This window comes from Pteropus alecto, unplaced genomic scaffold, assembly GCF_000325575.1.
Source record: "Pteropus alecto unplaced genomic scaffold, ASM32557v1 scaffold106, whole genome shotgun sequence".
Lineage (NCBI taxonomy): Eukaryota > Metazoa > Chordata > Mammalia > Chiroptera > Pteropodidae > Pteropus > Pteropus alecto.
In genome coordinates this window covers 16726404-16745153 of record NW_006442103.1, presented here as the reverse complement: position 1 = coordinate 16745153, position 18750 = coordinate 16726404, and the positions used below count along the sequence as shown (strand labels likewise).

Here is an 18750-nt window from a genome sequence, read left to right as displayed (position 1 = left end):
GGTGGGCCTCAGGGACTTTGGTTTTTCTTTCTGTTGTTAATGGTCTTCCAGTTATGGAAAATGGGCAGGCTTAAGGGGTGGAGAGTGGGAAGTCAAACTTTGCGGGGTGCTCCTAGTGTGCCTTCCGTGGGCCGAGGTCTCAATCTAATTTCCCCAAATCGCCCCCTGCCTGTGCTGTGATTCCTGAATTTAATATTAGAGTTTCATTTATTTAGCTGGTGCCTTGACACTTATTAGAATATAAACCTCTCCTGGGAAAGGCAATGACGTAAGCCATATTATCCTACCAAAAAGTGCCATTTTTACAATGCTTTTAAGATCTTGTCACGATACTAGTCAAAACCATTTTGGCTCCTGGTGACCACAGTGTGAAGTGTGAATGCCTCATGTGGGGCACACGTTCCGTCCATGACCTGGCCCCTGCCTGGCCCCTGTGGTCTACACGTCTGTCCCTCCCTGCCAGACACATGAATCTCCAAGAGTCCCAAACTGCCTTGTGGCTTTTCACCAATGTCTGTGCGATTCATGTCTTGCCCTGGGATTTGCTGCTCTCTGGGATGGGATGCCAGCCCAAGATCTAGGATGAAATCACACTCGCCTGTTATCCTGGTACCTGACATGCAGTAGGCCACGAAATGGTTTAGCATATAAATGAATGAATAAAAAAAAAGTGTATCATTATGTATCTGCTTTTTCTGTCCTGCAGGTTTTCAATGCATCGGGCAGTGTGAGGACAAAGAGAGGGGCTAGGGCCTGCCCAGGGGGACAGGGCAGCTGGCAGAGGCGAGTCGGCCTTCTGTTCAGCGCTGACTGCTGCTGGCCTCACTCAGGGTGGTACCGACTGCGAGGTGGCAGGGATGTGACTCAGAGCTGATGCTCTGACGTTCTGAGGACACAGGAACAGGCCGGGCACACTTCGTTGGGGTGGGGAAGGAAGAAAGAGGTGGCAGCAGCCAGAAGAGGGGTTCAGGGCTGACGAGGAAAGCAAAGCACAGGGAACCCCGGGGGGGTGCTGGAGGGGGCCGGAAGAAGGGACAGGGAGGCTGCTGCCCCACCCGCAGTGGGACCAAAGGCAGAAAAACGGTTGCCCGTGAACTCTGTAGAGCCCAGAATCCTGAGGATGTTTCCCTTCGATAATTAAAGAGCCTAAATAAAATGCGAGGAAGCAACTTCCAGACCCCCGTGAAATGCGAGGCGTGGAAGGTCCAACTCCAGCTGGAGGCCGTGTGGCCTGGAGGATGAGGCTGAGACGGCGTGTGGAGGGGACAGTGTCCCAGCAGCCGCCCTTCCCTCCCCTCCTCTGCCAGCATGGTTTCCAGGGATGATTAAAGGACAGATGCCCGTCCCCAGTGGCCCTCCCTCCCGCCAGCTGGTGAGAGAGAAAGTTGGGGCCAAGGTTTTCTCGGGGACCCAGACTCTGAGCATGCGCCACGGCAGTGGACAGGAGTGCAAAGCTGAGGAGGGGACCTGGGGTCGGGCTGGGGTCTCCTCTGTTGCTGCTTTTCCTGTAGCAAGCGCCTTGTTCGCCACTCTCCTCGCCCCGGAGGCACCGATGCGCCCCACCCACAGGCAGAGTGGCAGCCGCGTCACCCTGAAGGGGTTGCACGGGGTGGTGGCTCTGTGTGACGGGCGGGGGGAGCAGCACTCTCAGGTCGGGTAAAGGGGGCTTCGCCTCGTGCCTGGGGCCCTCGCCTCAGCAACCAGAGCATCGGTTTCTCATCCGGAAAACAGAACAAGACGCCTGCCTCTCAGATCACCGTGGAAACGGATGAAATAAAGGTGTACAAAGCACGCAGAACAGCGCCGGGCGCAACGGGTGCTCGACATGCTGCCCGGGACGGGCTGGACCTCCTCCCGAGGCACCGAAGCGCCGGGCGTGGATGCCTCGGATTCTGCGTGGCTTCTCTTTAGCAATCGCCATCCCCATGGTCATAAAGACGGAATGAGCGTTCTCACCACACAAAAGAGTTCGGAGAAATATTTCAAAAGCACCAAGAGCCAATCGCTGGAAAAATAAAGGTAGCCCGTGTATTTGTCTTTCTCTGTGCTTGTCTCATTCGGCATCGTGGCATCCATCACAAAGAAGATCAGAATTATGATTTTATCCTATTGAAGCCCCAAACCTGCCCACTGAAATTTACATGTCCCAGAAGCCCTCAGAGGAAATACGGCCACAAAAGCAATTCGCGGCTGACAGAAGCAGAAGCCTCACCTCAGCGACCGGTGGCAGCTCAGCTCCGAAGAGTGTGCACGTCCCTGCTGAGCTGTGACCCACGGCGCAAACACATGAGATTCAGTATTGGACCAAATCCCTGCTAGACCCAACATCGACTTCTATCATCCACCAGCGGGGACAGAGAAGGACACGGCAGGTTCACGAGAGCAGCCCCGAAACCCAGAGGTCTCCGAGTCAAGGTTAAATCTTGTGGAAACCCAGTTCTGTATTAGGAAGACGTGTTTCCGTGAACAGCTGGGTTTCAGCGCCACGTTTCCTCCTGTGAGAAGCACATTCCCGATATGCCCTTCGTCTTTCCCAGGGAAAAAAGCGGGATGATTGGTGGACTGTTATTCAGTTTGCATCCTGCTGCCTTCCTCTCTCTGCTACTGACTAGCCCTGTGGCCTTGGGCGGGTCATTTAAATTCCTCCCCTTTAGAGCTTCGGTCATGCCATGAGGCAGGGTAGCTTCTCTAGCTTCCTGTCTGGTACATTCTGAAGCGATGATTCATCACTGTCATTGTCTGGGACTCGCACTCAACACCCCACAATTAGATAATTCTACTCTCCCACCCCCTGGCCCTCCCTGTGCCAAGTGTGTCCCTTGTCCAAACCCACTACACCCACTGCCACCGTATCTATGAAAACATAGATCTAGTCCAGTCTCTCACTGCAAAAACCTTATGGTAACACTCTTTTAATGGTGTTCGGTTGATCAAAAGATAAAGATTAAACTGCTTTTGGTCTTCAAGGTCCCCAGCCTCGTCCCCGCCCAGCTTTATTTCTCATCACTTTATCCTCACCTCTTCCTTCAACAGCCTTGGCATTCTCGTCATTTCTCGGCCTCAGGACCTTTGTACATGCTGTTCCCTGTATCCGCAATGCTCTCCTCCACTCGCCCCACCTGCTTCCTCTCCGGCTAGTCCTTAACTTTCTTCCCTTTAGCGGTCAACTGAAATGGTCCTCACTCCGGGGAAGCCTTTTCTGACCAGTCCTTCCCCAGTCTGCTCAAGCCTTTCATGACGTTACGTTCTTACACTTGCTGACACTTATATTTATATGAGTCTATTGATTAACGTCTATCTCTTCCCCACGAGAATGCATGTTACCTAAAGGCAAGGACTCTGTCTGTTCAGCTCACTATATTCTTCCCGGGGCTCAGAACAGTGCTCTATTGGTGGAATAAAGCAAAGATGGATGGGTGACAGATAACGAGGAGAAGTATGTGACCAGCCTGACCTGGTCCACCCTTCCCAGCTCCATTTCCCACACGCTCTGCCCTCTGCCTTTCACGAAGCGTCCATGTCTCCCAAGTTCCGGTCAACTCAAACTGCCATCGTCACAGGATGACCCGTGTTTACTATCGCTACAGCTGTTTATCTAACACCGAAATCCCGCGCTCTGTTACAGCAGTCGGTTGCTAGAAAGACGATTCTAGTGACACGATGAAATGATTATAGTCCGTTTCGGGAACCAAGCACTACAGAAGAGGTGTGGGTTTGGACATCCGAAGATGCTCGGGAAGCATGGTAGCGCCTTCTGAATATCTGAAGGGCGATCGTGAGCGTTAGGCTCACCCCCTGCCACGTCAGAGACTGAATTGGGAATGAAAAGTGGAAGCTTTAGGGGAGCAAATTTTGGCTCAACATTAAAGAAGAATTTTATGATAAATCTATGGAAATGGGCTACCTACCTCAGGTGTTCAAGGGCTCCTCATGCCGAGAGGTGTATAAGCCAAGGTTAGAAGGCCACTTTGAAGATGGCTGGGTTTGATGACTTCCAAGGCTGCTCACACCCTCACACATTCTTCCTATAATGATCCTATTAAACCAGGCTGAATGGGACCTCAGAGAACTCCACAGGTGGTAACGGAGACCAAGCAACAAATACTTAAGCCTTTTACTTTTAAGTTTCACAAAGGGCTTAGGTGGAATGGAGACGTGATCTCTCAATTAAATTCAAGTGATCTCTCTGCAGGTGGAAACCAGTGCAGACACCTTGCCTCCCACGATGCCCCTTCCTCTTTTCCTTTTTAACCTCATCAGGAACTCAGTTCGCAAGCGATGTGTGCACAGGCTTCCAGAGACCTCGGCTTTTTTCCTTCTTTTAAGATCTTGGCTCCACCTAGTGGCGTGACGTGATGTTTTGCACATGGTGGGTGCGGCGTTGGGGCTGGAGTGAGTGGCTTTCCGAGGATGCTCGGGTCACTTGAACAGGAAGTGATCCTGTCGGCTGATCATGGAAATGATCCTTGACTTGACCCCTCTCCCCGGTCTTGCTCTGTTGACTGGGAGCCAGTTGACTTGAGTTGGTGATGGTACCTTCCACTTTGCACCTTTAGGAGGTCTGGCCTTGTGGTGTCTATATTACTCTACGTGGTATGAGCAAGGAAGGGACCTGCTGCTTCTGAAACTGTGCATCACGGAGCCCAAGGGGTTCCGAAGAGGTGCTTCACGAATCACTCGGGCAGTGGAGTAAGCCGGGCTGTGCTGGATCCACCTCCCTCCCTGTCGACTCCCCTTATTCTCCACCTTCCTACAAACTCTTCGACGCTGTGTCCACGCTACTTTTTCTCTTTTACAGATTTTGTGTAAACTTGACAAAAGAAAAGTCTGTGGTGCTAAAAATAATGTGGAAGATGCTGATCTTGCATTTCCCTTCATTTCAGGGTAAATCGAGACCGGCAGATCAATGACTTGCCCAAGTTCACGGAGCTGGCTCTGTTAAAGCCATGAACTCACACCTCTTGGAGGTCGCACTGGGGCTGTCATCACCCACAGCCACCTTCGCGGTCAGCCCAGAGTCCCCAGCCCCATTCCTCCTTCACATGTGGAGAAATATGATTGTAGGTTCCAGAAATAATACTGTGTATTGTTGCCTCACTCTCGTAAAAGAGTTAGTTTTAGAACAGGACAACCGAATCCTGAAGAAAGCTAGTGATTTGTTAAAAATACATGATTTGTCCACCAGTGGCCAATCGCGCTCGCCCCTCTCACCCTCCAAGCTCGGTTTAGGGCTCTGTGCTTAAGGCCTCCTACGACAGGAATGAACGAATGAAGGGCGAACACATGAAGAGAAGTAAACATCTGGCCAGGGGCCGACTGATGTCTGCAGCATGATGCTCAAAGACAAGAGTTTTTGGAGTTCTGATTCAAGCGAAGTGAAAGCACAGACAGCTAGCTATTAATCTAAGTGTCTTAATTAAATAATTATGTTACTCATTTGATCGCTCGTCTTTCTACTAGAATGCAAATGCCTTGAAGGCAGCAACTATGTCTGTCTTGTTTATTACCGCATTTCAACATCTAGCTCACTGCTGCCGCAAAGCACTCAATAAATAACTGTTATACGAATACAAATATATCTCTCATCTCTCAAGAAGCGGCCTTGAACCTTAAAAGTACCTAATTATCTCAGTTCATTATTTATAATCAACATTACCTTCAGCAGCCAGCTAGACCAAACATAGCCTAGGTCTTAAAAGCTTAAAGATGAACTTCCGGGGATAATGATGGTGATGATGACAAGGACGATGACATCCATATAGATGGTTTTCTGTCCTACTACAAAATAAATTGAGCTAAAACGTTATCCAATTTAAAAAGCTTGTATTCGAGTAAACAATCTAGGAAATTTTGAGGCAGGCAGATCAAATACGCTGTGTGGGGTTTTGCTTCTCGACAGTAGGTGTTATTGGTATTATTAGAACGTAACCATATAAGACATAAATGGATAATAGGGAAAAGGAAGTAGTTGTCTCTGGCCAGTATTCTACAGTTGGTTTATTGATTGATGACTGCTAACTCTAATAACGGAATGTTTTTCTATTTAATAATAAACTGTTAGCAACTCTCTTTGGGTCCGGGTCCTGTTATCAAGGAGTCTCCCAGTCTAAGTACATTGAGCCAAATGTAACCCAGATTTCTGGAACAAGTGTCCAAACATGCAGCTCACTTGCCATTAGTCACAGGAAAACAGGTCTCTGGAAGGTGATAACAGTTATTAAAATGAATAATGTAGTGTAAATGTGCATTCGATGTATTCGTTTATTGACAGTTAATAGTGAATTAGTAACTGAAAGAAGGTATGGAGCACAAAGTAACTGCCTAGTGAGTGCTCATTCTCTGATCACATGAGAAATCAGCAGGCTTCCTGGTCCTCTGGGGAGACTGGGAGCGTATTTTAAGAAGACCACACAGAAACATCTTCCAGCAATCAACGCAACTCCTTAAGAGGAGATAATCGTTCTTTCTGCACCATGATCGTAAGAGGTGAGGGATTAGATACACCTCAGAAAGCCATTGCTAGGATGTGCAGAAGGATTTCAGACAAGTAGATTCTCAAGTCACATATCTGTCACTACTGGATAAATGTAGCCCCCAAGTTATCTACAAAACATTGAGAAAACTTTAATTATATAGATTATGCACAGGTCAAATACCATTGGGTTGTGGCTCAGCTTGATCCATGCAGATCTACTGTACTTCACAATTTAAACTCCTAATTTAAAAGTACAGTTATGTAGTTTTCACGTGTACCTTTTATTAGAATTACGATGTCTGGGCTTTTATTTAGTCTAGTGGTGAAATACCACTGACACCTCTGAAAACCTGTGCTGATGAGCTGCGGAGGTCCCCATCTCAATGCCAGGGCGAGAACTCCATGGTCTCTTTAAGGGCTGATGACTTTTCAAACGTAGTTGTACTTGAGAGAGAAAGAGATTAGGGAGGGAGGGAAGGAGGGAGATCCTGAAATGCTCATGCCAATTTTTAGAGTGATGTGTTTCAAAGTGACGTATGTGCCGATTTTGTCCCCTCCTCAGCAACTCGTCTCCGACACTTTCTCATGGCCACTATGGAATCGGGAGCTACTTAAATCCTACCTCATTCTGTAGCACGCACAGGAAGGGCCGTGTGTAGCTGGCAAATATCTAATTGCCAAGTTGCTTCTACGACTGGAGGTGAGCCTTCCGGCTAATTTCAAGCTGGTCATTCCACCTGATTCTTCTTTAGAAACCAGAAGACAAATCGACCCAGCTGCTCACATTGTATCTGGATCCTTCCAAAGGCACGGACCTCTACTGGGCAGGGACTAGTGGCCTGTGCAGCTTTAGCCAGGGCGAGAGCTGAACTGCCCTCCCCAGAGAGAGCTGGATGCTGGGGGCCCAGGCTGGGCAAGGGCTCTGCCTCCGCACTGGGGTGGGGAAGTCTCGTCTGTGTTCTATCCACAGAGATACAGGGCTTTACGGAAAGAAGAGAAAGAGGAAAAAAGGCATAATGGTTAAGTGGAAAGATGAGAGACAGGCGGGGTGAGGACTGATTCCCAAAATCAGAGTGAGAGATTAGGGACAGTAAAGGGTTGTATGTATCTAAGAAATTCCGCTGTGCAAACCCTAACATAGCCTAGCAATTTGAGTTCTCACTGTATAATCTGAAGACCATGGAACTAACTAGCAGTGAAATATCCACCTTTCTTTAATACCGCCATCCACAGCAGCCAAATCACAGTGTCCTTATCTGTGACACAGGAATTACAATACCTTCCTCGTAGGGATGTTAGATAGATGAAACTGTATAGTGCATGTGGATTGGGAAGCATTCTACAAGGATTATGTGATCTAAAACATGTCTTCAAAAATATTCTTTTTGTGAAGTTCTAGATTATGATGGCAAATATGTTTCAAATTTGAACACTAACTGCTGTAGGTTGAAAGTGGCTAGCTGCATACAGTGCCGAGTCTTCTGGTGACAAATCTTAGTGCACTAACAACAGGCTCCGTGATCAATTAGCAATATCTGTAATGGGTACGAGAGAGGTAAGTGACAACACGTGTATTTCCTATAGATGACAAAATGTCTAGTGTGAAAATTCAAACCCCTCTGGAACTGAAATTTTCATTTCATCATAAAGAAGTCTAATGTACACACACACACACACACATACACACACGCACACACATGCACATAATTTTTTTTTTTCTTTTTACAGGTCCAAGATCTCAAGGATCGTGACTATGGCGGGTACCTTTCTACAGGACTCCCAGAATGAGCATTTCTATACGACCTGTATATAATAAGTTGCCGACCCTCCACCTCGTTCTTCTGATGCTACCTGCCGTGATTCGATTATAGCTCAGGCGTATATTTGATGAGTTTATCTCGATGTTAAAATAACTCGAGTACTGGCCGCCGCTATTTATGAAAGAAGAGGTGTCAAGCACAAACGTACTTTGCCATAGTTAGTCCTGTGAAATATTCCTGGTCAACTACCTTCCCCTCCCTGCAACCCTCATTATCGCAATTGCTCTAGAGGCCTCTCTGGAGCAAGGTCCTATGAGCGAAGAAAGGTCCCTGAGATTATTCCTAGCGGAATGGCAAACGGTGGTTACACCACAAAGGCTTTCTGGAAAGGGAGCACCGAGCACTGGACACGGACGGCCCAAGAACAGTCGAAGCAGGCTTGAATGCTGCCCACTGTTGCCATGTCTGATTTTTTCCTAAGAAGCAAGTAATTTGGATTTTTATATGAAATCTGATTTTTAAATGTTGACAGCCAATTTTCTATTTTGGTGGCTCAGATCTGGCTCGAGAGCTCCCAGCCTGCCGCCTCTGATTCGGGGTGCCCGTTGAAGGGGTGCCTCTCAGGGGGGAGCCTGAGCGCCAAGCCTCCCCTGCTTGAATCCAGAGCCCCGGCGATCACCTCTCTGTCTGTCGGCCCCCCTCTCCTCTCTCCATCTCCCTTTGACCGGGTTCTCGGTCAAACCCGGTGTGGGAAGAGTTGACACCTACGGCTCGTGGGAACATGGGTTAACCTCTGAGAAAAGTCAGAGGCACAGGGCCCGCGGGGGGTGCAGAGGCGAGTGGGTGGGAGAGACCTGTGCGGAGCTCTCTCGAGTTTTGCACGATGGGTGATGTTCTCCTTTAACGAGCATTAGCCAAGGTCCGATTGACGAGTCAACACTGAAACTACATCCAGACGAGACGCCCTGATGGTGGGGAGAAAGCAGAGCAGGGGCCAGAGGAAAGAGTCCAGCGGACGAGACCGACTCCAAAGCCTCCCCTCTCCGCCCGCTGGCAGGCTTGGGGCGCATTTGATAAGGTGAAGGGAAATTGCAAAATTAGAACTGGCAACTTCTACAGAGGGGCCCAGCGCAAGGCCGCGGGCCTGAGGCGGGCTGAGAAAGTTGAGGAATTGTGGGGGAAAGAGGATTTGGCAGCCTGACTTCCTGTGGCTGTATCCAAGGCTAATTAGTTTGCAGTGTTCTGTGTGTGCCTGGATGGGAATGATCCAGCACCGAGAGGCACGGGGGTGAGGAAATCGAAAACACGTGCGCCCAGAAAGAGAGGGGAAGGGATTGGTGGGAGAGGAAGGTGAGGGGGGAGGCCTGGCCTTTCGGCTACGTTTTCTTTTTTTTCGGGAGAGGGCTCTCATCATTTCGTTTCATGACCAGTAAATCACCACCGCAGCCCTGCCTGTCACATCTCCCATCTGCTGCAGAACTCATTAAACATCAAAAGACGGCCCATCAGTTCTGCTTAGTTAGAAGTCTGACTTACGAGAGGTCTAACCAGGGAGGAGTTTGCGTGTTTTTAATAATGGCTTAAGGACCTTCTTAACACCCCATAAATTACTTAATGCAACAAACTCTTCCTGTAGCCCAGCAGGCATCTGAAAGTTGCTGCACCGACCGACCTACGCCCATGGCAATGGCTTTTGGGCGGTCCCAGGCCAGAAGACGGCAGAGTGTTCGTTCATGCTTTAATTCGTAATTCTGGGCCCGGTATTAAAAGCGAGTTACCTGGCTGTGTCTGTCCTCCCTGAAAATGTGCGACTCAGAATTCCTTTGTCTTTGTATTTCTGACTCACCGTCTAAAAAGGGAACCTGGCTACAGAGTCTCGTTGCCAGGCACCTCGTACCAACAGGAAATGGCTGAGTTGAGAGATGGATTAGTAACTAAGGGCCATAAAGCCAGAGCTCTGCCCCAACCTCGAGGATACATGCTCGACAGACACTTAAATCAATAAATATTTATTGAGTGCCTACTCTGGGTTAGATCTGAGACAGACAAAAATAAATTCAGACATTTTGACTCTCCTAAAAGAGTCCAAAGTGTTACAGACACGCAGGACCATTTTGAGGTTTAAAAAAAAAACAACCCGAAAAATGAAAGGATGAAATTTCCTCCACCAGTACCCGTTAGAAGTTCCTTGGGTGTTGGGTGTGTTTTGCTGTCAGCGTTTGATGCCATCTACCTCCTATGTGCCCAGCCCCGTGAGGGACACGACCTGAGCAAAGCCACAGCATCTGCTCGAGAAAAACTTCAAAGAACTCTAACTCTGGGCACCACGTCCTCGCTAAGAGAACACAGGGTCACGAACTCAGCTCGTACCTTCGGCCTCCATTTTATTTCCCACCCACTTGACAAGCACACAGAAGAACTCTCCAAGCAATGTCTAGGCATTATTCCCTCTACAGAACAGTCTGTCTGGCCTGAGGCTAATACTGAGACGAGAATCAATAGGGGTGACTATCGCGCTATTAACTTATTGGTTATGGCATGCCTACATCGTGCCGGGAACCGAGCCACACTGGCAAAGGTTATTAGCCACACTGGCAAAGCCACACTCGGCCACCTCAGACACCTCCTCCGCCTGTCGAGAGACAAAGCCTCCCACAGTAAGAGAAACGCCCAAAGGACGGAGAGGATTCTATGGTGATGTGAGAAGGGACTCACCTCGGTTGACATGAGAGTGAGCAGGAAAGGCGTCCTTAGCAAAGATGATGCAGAAGTTGAGTCTTAAGGAACCTGCTAGCCAGAAGCAGGGCAGGGAAATGCTCCAGCACCAATGGTCTGTCTCCCAAAGCCTCAGCTGATTTCATTATCAGACAATTAAGGAGCAGTTACGACGTGAGAAAGCTGTGCTGGGTACCACAGATGCAAAGGTGATCTCCATCTCTACGTGACACACGGTTTACGAGAGATCGATGGATAGACAGATATGACGGTGGCGCCTAGTCTGCACGCTGCTTTCGTGCGGCAGCACCAGCTTTAAGGGGCTTCACACGGTGCCTCATTTTACCCTCACTTTCTTGAGAGGGAGGTAGGAAAGACATTATTTAATTCTTGTTGAAAGTGAAAAGACACATGCTAATGACTGGTGCACAAGACCGATGACTTGAAGAGGGAAAAGGAAGAGAAACGTGGGGAAAGGGATGGAGAAGCAGGCCGGGGGACAGGGACGCTTCCAAGGAAGCGGATGAACCCACCTAGCTGCGGTGGGAAGAGGAAGCCATTGCTCTGAACACCTGGGCCACGTGCAGCTGTCAGTCTTGAAGCAAACTGTCACGTCTGGCTGAGGCGGTACCTCCGTGGAGGCTTGGAGGCCTGGGTGAGGAGCCAGGAACACGCCATTCAGAGTCACGCCGAGAGGCACAGGGGTGGCAGCGCTGTGAGAGTGTGCCCAGGCTTGTCCTTTCCGCGATTAGCGGTGTCAGCACCGGCTCTGGGTGGGGTCAGCAGGGGTTCAAGGCCAGGACCATCGGTACGATGACCTTTCTGCCATCCATCTAGACGCCATGTCCCACAAGTTGAACTCTAGACCCTACTCCAGTGTCTCCTCCTCTGGCAAGCCTTCCCTGACTTCACGAGCTAGGTCAGAGACCCACTTGAACCACCACTGCATAGTCGCCACAGGATCCTGGAGCTCTTGGCGTCTTTGACTCTCCCATCAGGCTGTGGGTCTCCTGAGGGCAAGGATCATGTTCTTACAGCCCCAGTACTTTCTTCAGAGACTAGGAAAGAGTAGGTACCACAGTTTGTTGAGTAACTAAATGAATGGCTTTGTGTACACAGAAGAATATCACCAGACCCTCCGGACGATGACATCTGTGCCTTCTGCATAAAGTGTCTAGCTCTGGAGTCTACGGGACACTCTCCCTTTTTTTTTTTTTTTTTTAAATCTGAACGCTTTCTAGAAACAGGTTAGGTTCTAAAACACTATTCGTGATGGTCTTTTTGATGTGTTGGCTTGACTAGACCACAGTACCCAGTTATTCAAACAGTAATCTAGGTGTTGCTGCGAAGGTATTTTGTAAATGTATTTAAAATCCATAACTGGTAGGTTTTAAACAAAGGAGATGATTTTAGATGACCCGGGTGGGCCTGACTCAATCAGTTGAAAGGCCTTAAGCACGGAGCTGAGCCTTCTCTGAAGAAGAAATTCTGCCTGTGGGTAGCAGCCTCAGTCTGTCAGCCGCCCCGCCCCACCCCTCCGCCCCCTGCCCTGCGGGTTTTGGACTTGCCTAGCTAGCCCCCACAACCACGTAAGCCAATTCCTGGCAATAAATCTCTTAATACATATGCTTCTTGGATTTAATCCTGACTGATACACTGTAAATTCAAAATGTCGGAAAGGGCTGAGCTCACGGTTCCTCTCCTGCATTTTCAGTAAATAAGAAGATGCCCGACTCTCCCAGCTTTAAATCCTTGCTGATGTAAGAATGTATCAGCATTCTTTGTCTCCTTCTTGCTGATACATTCTATCAAGAAAATTTCATGGGCCCGTTTGATCTATGTTAGAGCCATTGATCTAACCCATCTCCTCAACCATTTCTGCAGGCGTGGGGAATAGGACTCCTTAGCAGTCAAGGTTAGATCAGACTGGGCTGCCTTGCTACCTTGAAGGAGGACAGACATGAACTGGCTTTAACATGATAGAACTGTCCACGACTTATCCCAGAAGTTTAAGTAGCAGAACTTTTGCCACGCTTAGTTCCAAGTTCTAGAAAAACACCCCCAGCCTAACTCACATGGTCTGGTTTCAGCTGCCTGGATGACAATGGAAGAAAAGAAAGCATTCAGATGGTTGGCGGTAACGATCGAACACGTGCCGAGCACCTGAATTCTCCAGGTGCACACTGTCCAGTTTCCCACGTCATCCGCCTCTGCATGCTCTGTGCATCGTTGTCTGTGGGGCAGGCAGAGCACCCTTCTCAAGCTCCGTGATTCCCTCTGCCTTCTGCGATGGTTTCTGCCACCTAAAAATTCATCCCGTGTGTATGCACAACCTTCCATTTATTTTCTCGCCACCTTCCAGTTTTAAAAATTATCTCTACTCTCATTTTGTCATGTTTATTATGCTCTTTTTCTCAGCAGCAATCTAAAGATTCTCGCTATGTTTGTACTTCGAAGGTATGTGGAGTAAAAAACATGTCTAAAAGACATCTCAAAGTCATGCACATATGCAACAAATATACCAAATACTAAAGACTAGATGGTTGGCAGAGACCTGAGTGGCAGGGCATTGGCCAATGGCGCCATCTATTGGTCATGGGTAGAGCTGGATTCTGAGCAGCTCTGTTCTTATCTACAAAGCATTATTCTTGTGACAGTTCCTAGGAGGAGGAACTTCTGTCACGAGTTCACATACCCTAGAAGTACCTTCTTTCAGTGACTCTTAAAGCCTACTAATCTTGGTAAGGACAACTTAGGTCACCAAGTGATGGCAGCTGGTCCTTTCGGGAGGCCAAGGGAGCCCACTGAGAGTCATCCGCATGGGCCTCTAACTGCCCCCATACCAGTGCTGAGGCTGTTTTCAAGTGATTTCATGGCCACCAGGGTGATGGCCATGACCTGGGCCAGAGAGTCTCTGCTCTGGCTGCACAGCGGAACCTCTGGGGTGAGGCACGGGCACAGGTATTTTTTTTTAAGTCCCCCCATTGATTTTAGCGTCCAGTCTGGGCTAAAAACCACTTTCCCAAAGGAAGAAGTGGAAGACATGTAAGAGTCAACATTGCATGCATTTGTCAAGGTCGCCACCTTCCTCGCCCCAGCACCTACTCTCGTCAGCCACCGCGCCATTTACCGAATCTACTCTCAGGGGACAGTGGAGACAAAGAGGCTTCATGACTTTCCCAACATCGACAGACGCATTTGCGGCAGGTCCGGGCAAGAACTTAGCACTCAGGGTCCTCAGCCGTAGGAGCTGGGGGACGGGAGCTCTCGAGTCCCTGCGCCTCCCGGGCTTTCTGAGGTTTTAATGTGTCTCTGATGGCTCACCGTCTTGCTCCTGCCTGGGACACTCTGGCCATGACCCTGGCCAGGTCGGAGAGCGGGCTGGAGGTGAGAAAAAGCCGAGCCTGCCCCTCTGTGGAAAGCCCAACCCCAGGTCTTGGATGTGGCTGGAATGTCTTTGTCACCTGCAAATTCCTATGTTGAAATCCTAACACCAAAGATGATGGCCTTTGGAAGGTGCTTAAGTCCTGAGGTGGGGCCTTCGTGAGTGAGACCCCAAGCGGTCCCAGCCCCTTGCACACGTGAGGGTGCAGCGAGAAGGCGCCAGCTATGGACCAAGACGAGGGCTCCCGCCGGAACCCAACCACGATGGCGCCTGGTCTTGGACCGCCGTCCTCCGGAACCGTGAGATAAGCTCCTGTCGTGTAGAAGCGACCCCGCGGGACGCTGGAGGGCAGAGGCTTGCGGCGGCGCTGAGCGGGACTGGCTCGGCCTCCCGGGCACAACGGAAACGCACTGGCCCGAGTTGCGGGGTTCTGAGCCGCCCTACCCTTCTAGCAGCTGAAAAAGAAATCATTTCGACCCAGGAGGGATGAGACAGTTTAAACCAACCAACAACCTGAATGCTAAAATACTGAAATGCAGGTGTTACCAAACACGCGAATATTTTTTAAAAATCTAACTTGAATGGAGAGAGAAAAATGCTGAAAATGAACACGCCGCTTATGCGACAACACGGAGCTATCAAAGCGCTGAAAACCAGCAGGCCAAGCCCTGCCCTTCCACGTCCACGGCTCCCATTTAATCAGCTCCGCATCCGGCTGCTGCCTCCATCGTCCGCTTTGTTCCGGCCCACGACCCCCGTCCTTCCTCTCCCGCTGCCTAAGTACCTCACACCGTGGGTCCAAACAACGGACAGGGCCCCACACTACACCCCGCTGCTCACACCTCTGCCTCTTCTTCACTGCACCTGTCCTCTCGCCCACCTGACGAGTTCTACCTGTTCTCTTGGAACCCGACACGCCGTGAAGTCTCCCAAGACAGGCAATAATAGACATGAATGAACATTCAGCAAACGAATAATGCAAATTGCTCATAAATAAATATGATCCCTCTCACTCGTAACTTAAGAAAATCGAACAACGAAATATGATTCATCCAAAAAGCAGCAAAGATTAAAAACGATAACAAAGATATGGCACAAGAGACATCCTTGTTAATTGCTGGTGACAATTACAAAAAGCAAAGTGGAAATATGTGTTAAAAGCCTTAAGAATATTATTTACCTAGTAATTCCACTTCTGGGAATCGACTCTAAGAAAATAACTGGAAATTCAGAAAAAAGTTTTAACTACCAGGTTTACTGCAGACTTAACAGCTCAGAATTAAATAACCTACATTCTAAATACTAGGAGAATGGTGAAGGAAAATATATCATGAAGATAAAATGCTACCCTGGCATTAGAAATAGAGTTGATGGAGAGGACAGAACCATGTATTAGTTGGGATGATTTTGATTGTAATTCAGAAAATCAAAGCCAAGTTGCCTTCAGCGAGCTCATGAAACAGAAAATTCCAGAAGTGATACAGGACTTCAGACATGGTTTGATCCAACGTTCTTCTGAAACGCAGACCTTCTTGTCCCTAATCACGTGTAGGGGCACGATCCCATCTGGGCTCGGCGTGCGTGACTCTTCATTTCTATCCCTGTCACCTCCATGTGCGGGTAGCCAAACCGGCCACAGCAATGCAAAGCCTCAAGTCCACAAACCACTCTCGTTCGGAGGAAGACTCTGAGATTTGCTCTGAGTAGACTGGCAAAAGCCACGTACCCAACCTTGAACCAATCCTGGGGCAGGAGACATAACGCACGGATAGGTTCAGTGTAGCACGGAGGTGAGAATTTTTTTTTCTCTGTAAAGGGCCAGAAATAGTAAATAGTTTTGGCATCGTGGGCCATATGATCTCTGTCGCTCTAGTCACCTCTGTAGCACAAAAGCAGACGTAGGCAATGTGCACATGAAGGGTGTGGCCGTGTTCCAACAAGTCGGCACTTACAGCAGGCTGAGGGACAGCTCTGGACCATGCGTGGTAGTTTGCTGAACTCCAGTCTAAAAATATGTAAAACTTACCCCGGACGTGAGAATTAAAGTCAGCTCTCCGAAACCACCTAATCCTCAAATGAAAACAGGGACCACTGGAACAGGGGACACCCAATAAATACGTAGTACACAGGGGTAAATATCTGTCGGTTTTTCCCAAATCGTGTTTCAAATTCAAGGGTTTTGGCGGGGGGCAATCTATAGCTGAATAAGAGTCCATTGTTCACCCGCCATCTTGTTTATCCATTTATCTGTTGATGGATATTTGAGTTGTTTCTAACTTTTGGCTATAGTGATCACTGCTGCTATCAACATCAGTGTAAAACTCTTCAGGTTTTAAATTCATAAAAATGGATTTTTTCTAAAATCAAATAAAGCTTAATCAAATATCACACACAGCGTAACCAAACATTATGCTACATATTCCTTCTCCTGGTACATCATGAAGCATGTTAGTATGTTAAAGACCCATGAAATCTGTAGTTTAAAGAAAAAAGCACCAACAATAAACTACGAGGTTTCTTAATAGATTAGACTCTAGGCTCATCTTTTTAAAAAAAATAAGATATCTCTATACCATGTATCCTACTAAACGTAATTCAGGACAAGAAGACCTATGTTTTAGAAGAATGTTGGATACAAACAAAATTGTAAACATACTATAAATTTATCTACATAAAAAAAGTTATATATATATATATACACACATATATATAAAAGGAAAAAAGAAGTTTGCCAAAGGATTTATAATGTTTGTCTGTAGACAGTTGGGTTATGAAAAATTTCTGGTTTTTGTATTTGTCTATATTCCTTTTTTTTCTAAAAGGCTCAGGTGTTACCTTGATAACCAGAAAAAAAAAATCATAGGTCAAAAAAAAAAACACCCCAAACCCATCATTCTGTTACTAAAATAAAGGCCGAACCAAGAAGAGAGCCCAAGCATCTCGGGGAGGAACGGAGGACGAAGCAGAATGTTCTCGCTTCCATGTTCCGTAGCTCGCTTTACCTCTGCACCACGTGAGCTTTCTTTGAGTTATTGGTTACTTACCTGGCTGAAAGACTGCTGTACAGACCAGGCTCCCCCATCTCCATCACTGCACCTGAGATGAGTGAAAGCCGCCTCCTAGAATAACAACTCGGAGCTAACATTTGGACGGAGACTACAAAGGACACACCGGTCCACACAGAGAAAGGGGCGGGGAACTGCCACAGCGTTTGATGTTAAAGAGGATCACTTATTTGCTGCGGAGTTTGGTTCTAGAAATGAGGCCTAAGTAGTAGTGATTCTGGCCTCATCTGTACATGGATTTCTGTAGCCCTGCATTTTATTTTTTTTTTCGAAAGATAAAGCCACCAGAGGTGAACTGCGTTTTCCATTTAGAGAATGGAGGAACCAGGAATGGCTTCGGCAGCCTCGTGTGACAAGGTAGCGTCCCGCAGTCTCAGGAAGGACCTTGGCTCTTTGCCACAGCAGCCCTGCAAGCTCAAGGATGAGACGGGGCTGAGTGCAAATTGTTCTGTTCTTAGAAGCTTCCTGGGAATTTCATTAAGGGCTTTTACCAAGAGATGTTTAAGGTTGAGGGATGTTTTAGTATACGGTCCAATATGGGACACACGGAGCTTCGCTCAGTGGAAGAAAATATCGCCTTGACAAATCTAGCAAACGTTTCTGTGCCAGCAGGTTTATTAATACCCCATCTCCTGACACCTTCCTTCGGATTCTGTGACCGCTGGAATCTTGGGTTAGATGGACCTATGACTGGATCCAGCTCAGCAGTTCCTCATAACCCCAGCTGTTAAGCGGCTTCTGGGCAAGTGACTTAATCTTCCTGAACCTGGGTCTTTTTCTGCAAGAAATAAAGCTCTTGTGATAAACCAAAATAGAGAAAGAGCTTTGTAAATTATAATGTGCTGTATTAAGGCAAGGTGATATTATGAGAACTTTTTCTCACTCTCCAAAGAGAAACTTTCCCCCAAGTAGGACCCCCTGTTTGTCGACAGAGTACACGTCCTCGCCTTTGCTCAGATGGCCCCTCTGCCCGAATGCCTGGCCCGTCCTCTCTTCCAGTCCAAATTCTACCATTATTCAACACCCAAATCAATTTCTACCTAGTCCAAGGAAACACTTTCTGACCAATCTAGCTGTCTGTGAGTTCTCTCGTCTCTAAATTTCTCTAGCATTTGCAACTGATGCCAGTCCAAATTCTACCATTATTCAACACTCAAATCAATTTCTACCTAGTCCAAGGAATCTAGCTGTCTGTGAGTTCTCTCGTCTCTACATTTCTCTAGCATTGGCAGTTGATGCCAAAGAATGTTTCAGTTCAGGCCATTTGCTTTGCTTCTCATTCTTTCGTGTCTTTGCACCCTGTCTCCATAACCCGATTTTGAAATACACTTTTTATAGACGTAGAACGTA

At 48.0% G+C, this 18750-nt stretch overlaps 1 protein-coding gene across 1 annotated transcript in view; it reads right to left on the bottom strand.

Moving 5' to 3' along the window:
- The window catches only part of HAO2 (hydroxyacid oxidase 2), a 160673-nt gene that overhangs the window by 64795 nt on the left and 77128 nt on the right, over window positions 1–18750 (bottom strand). The window lies entirely within an intron of this gene.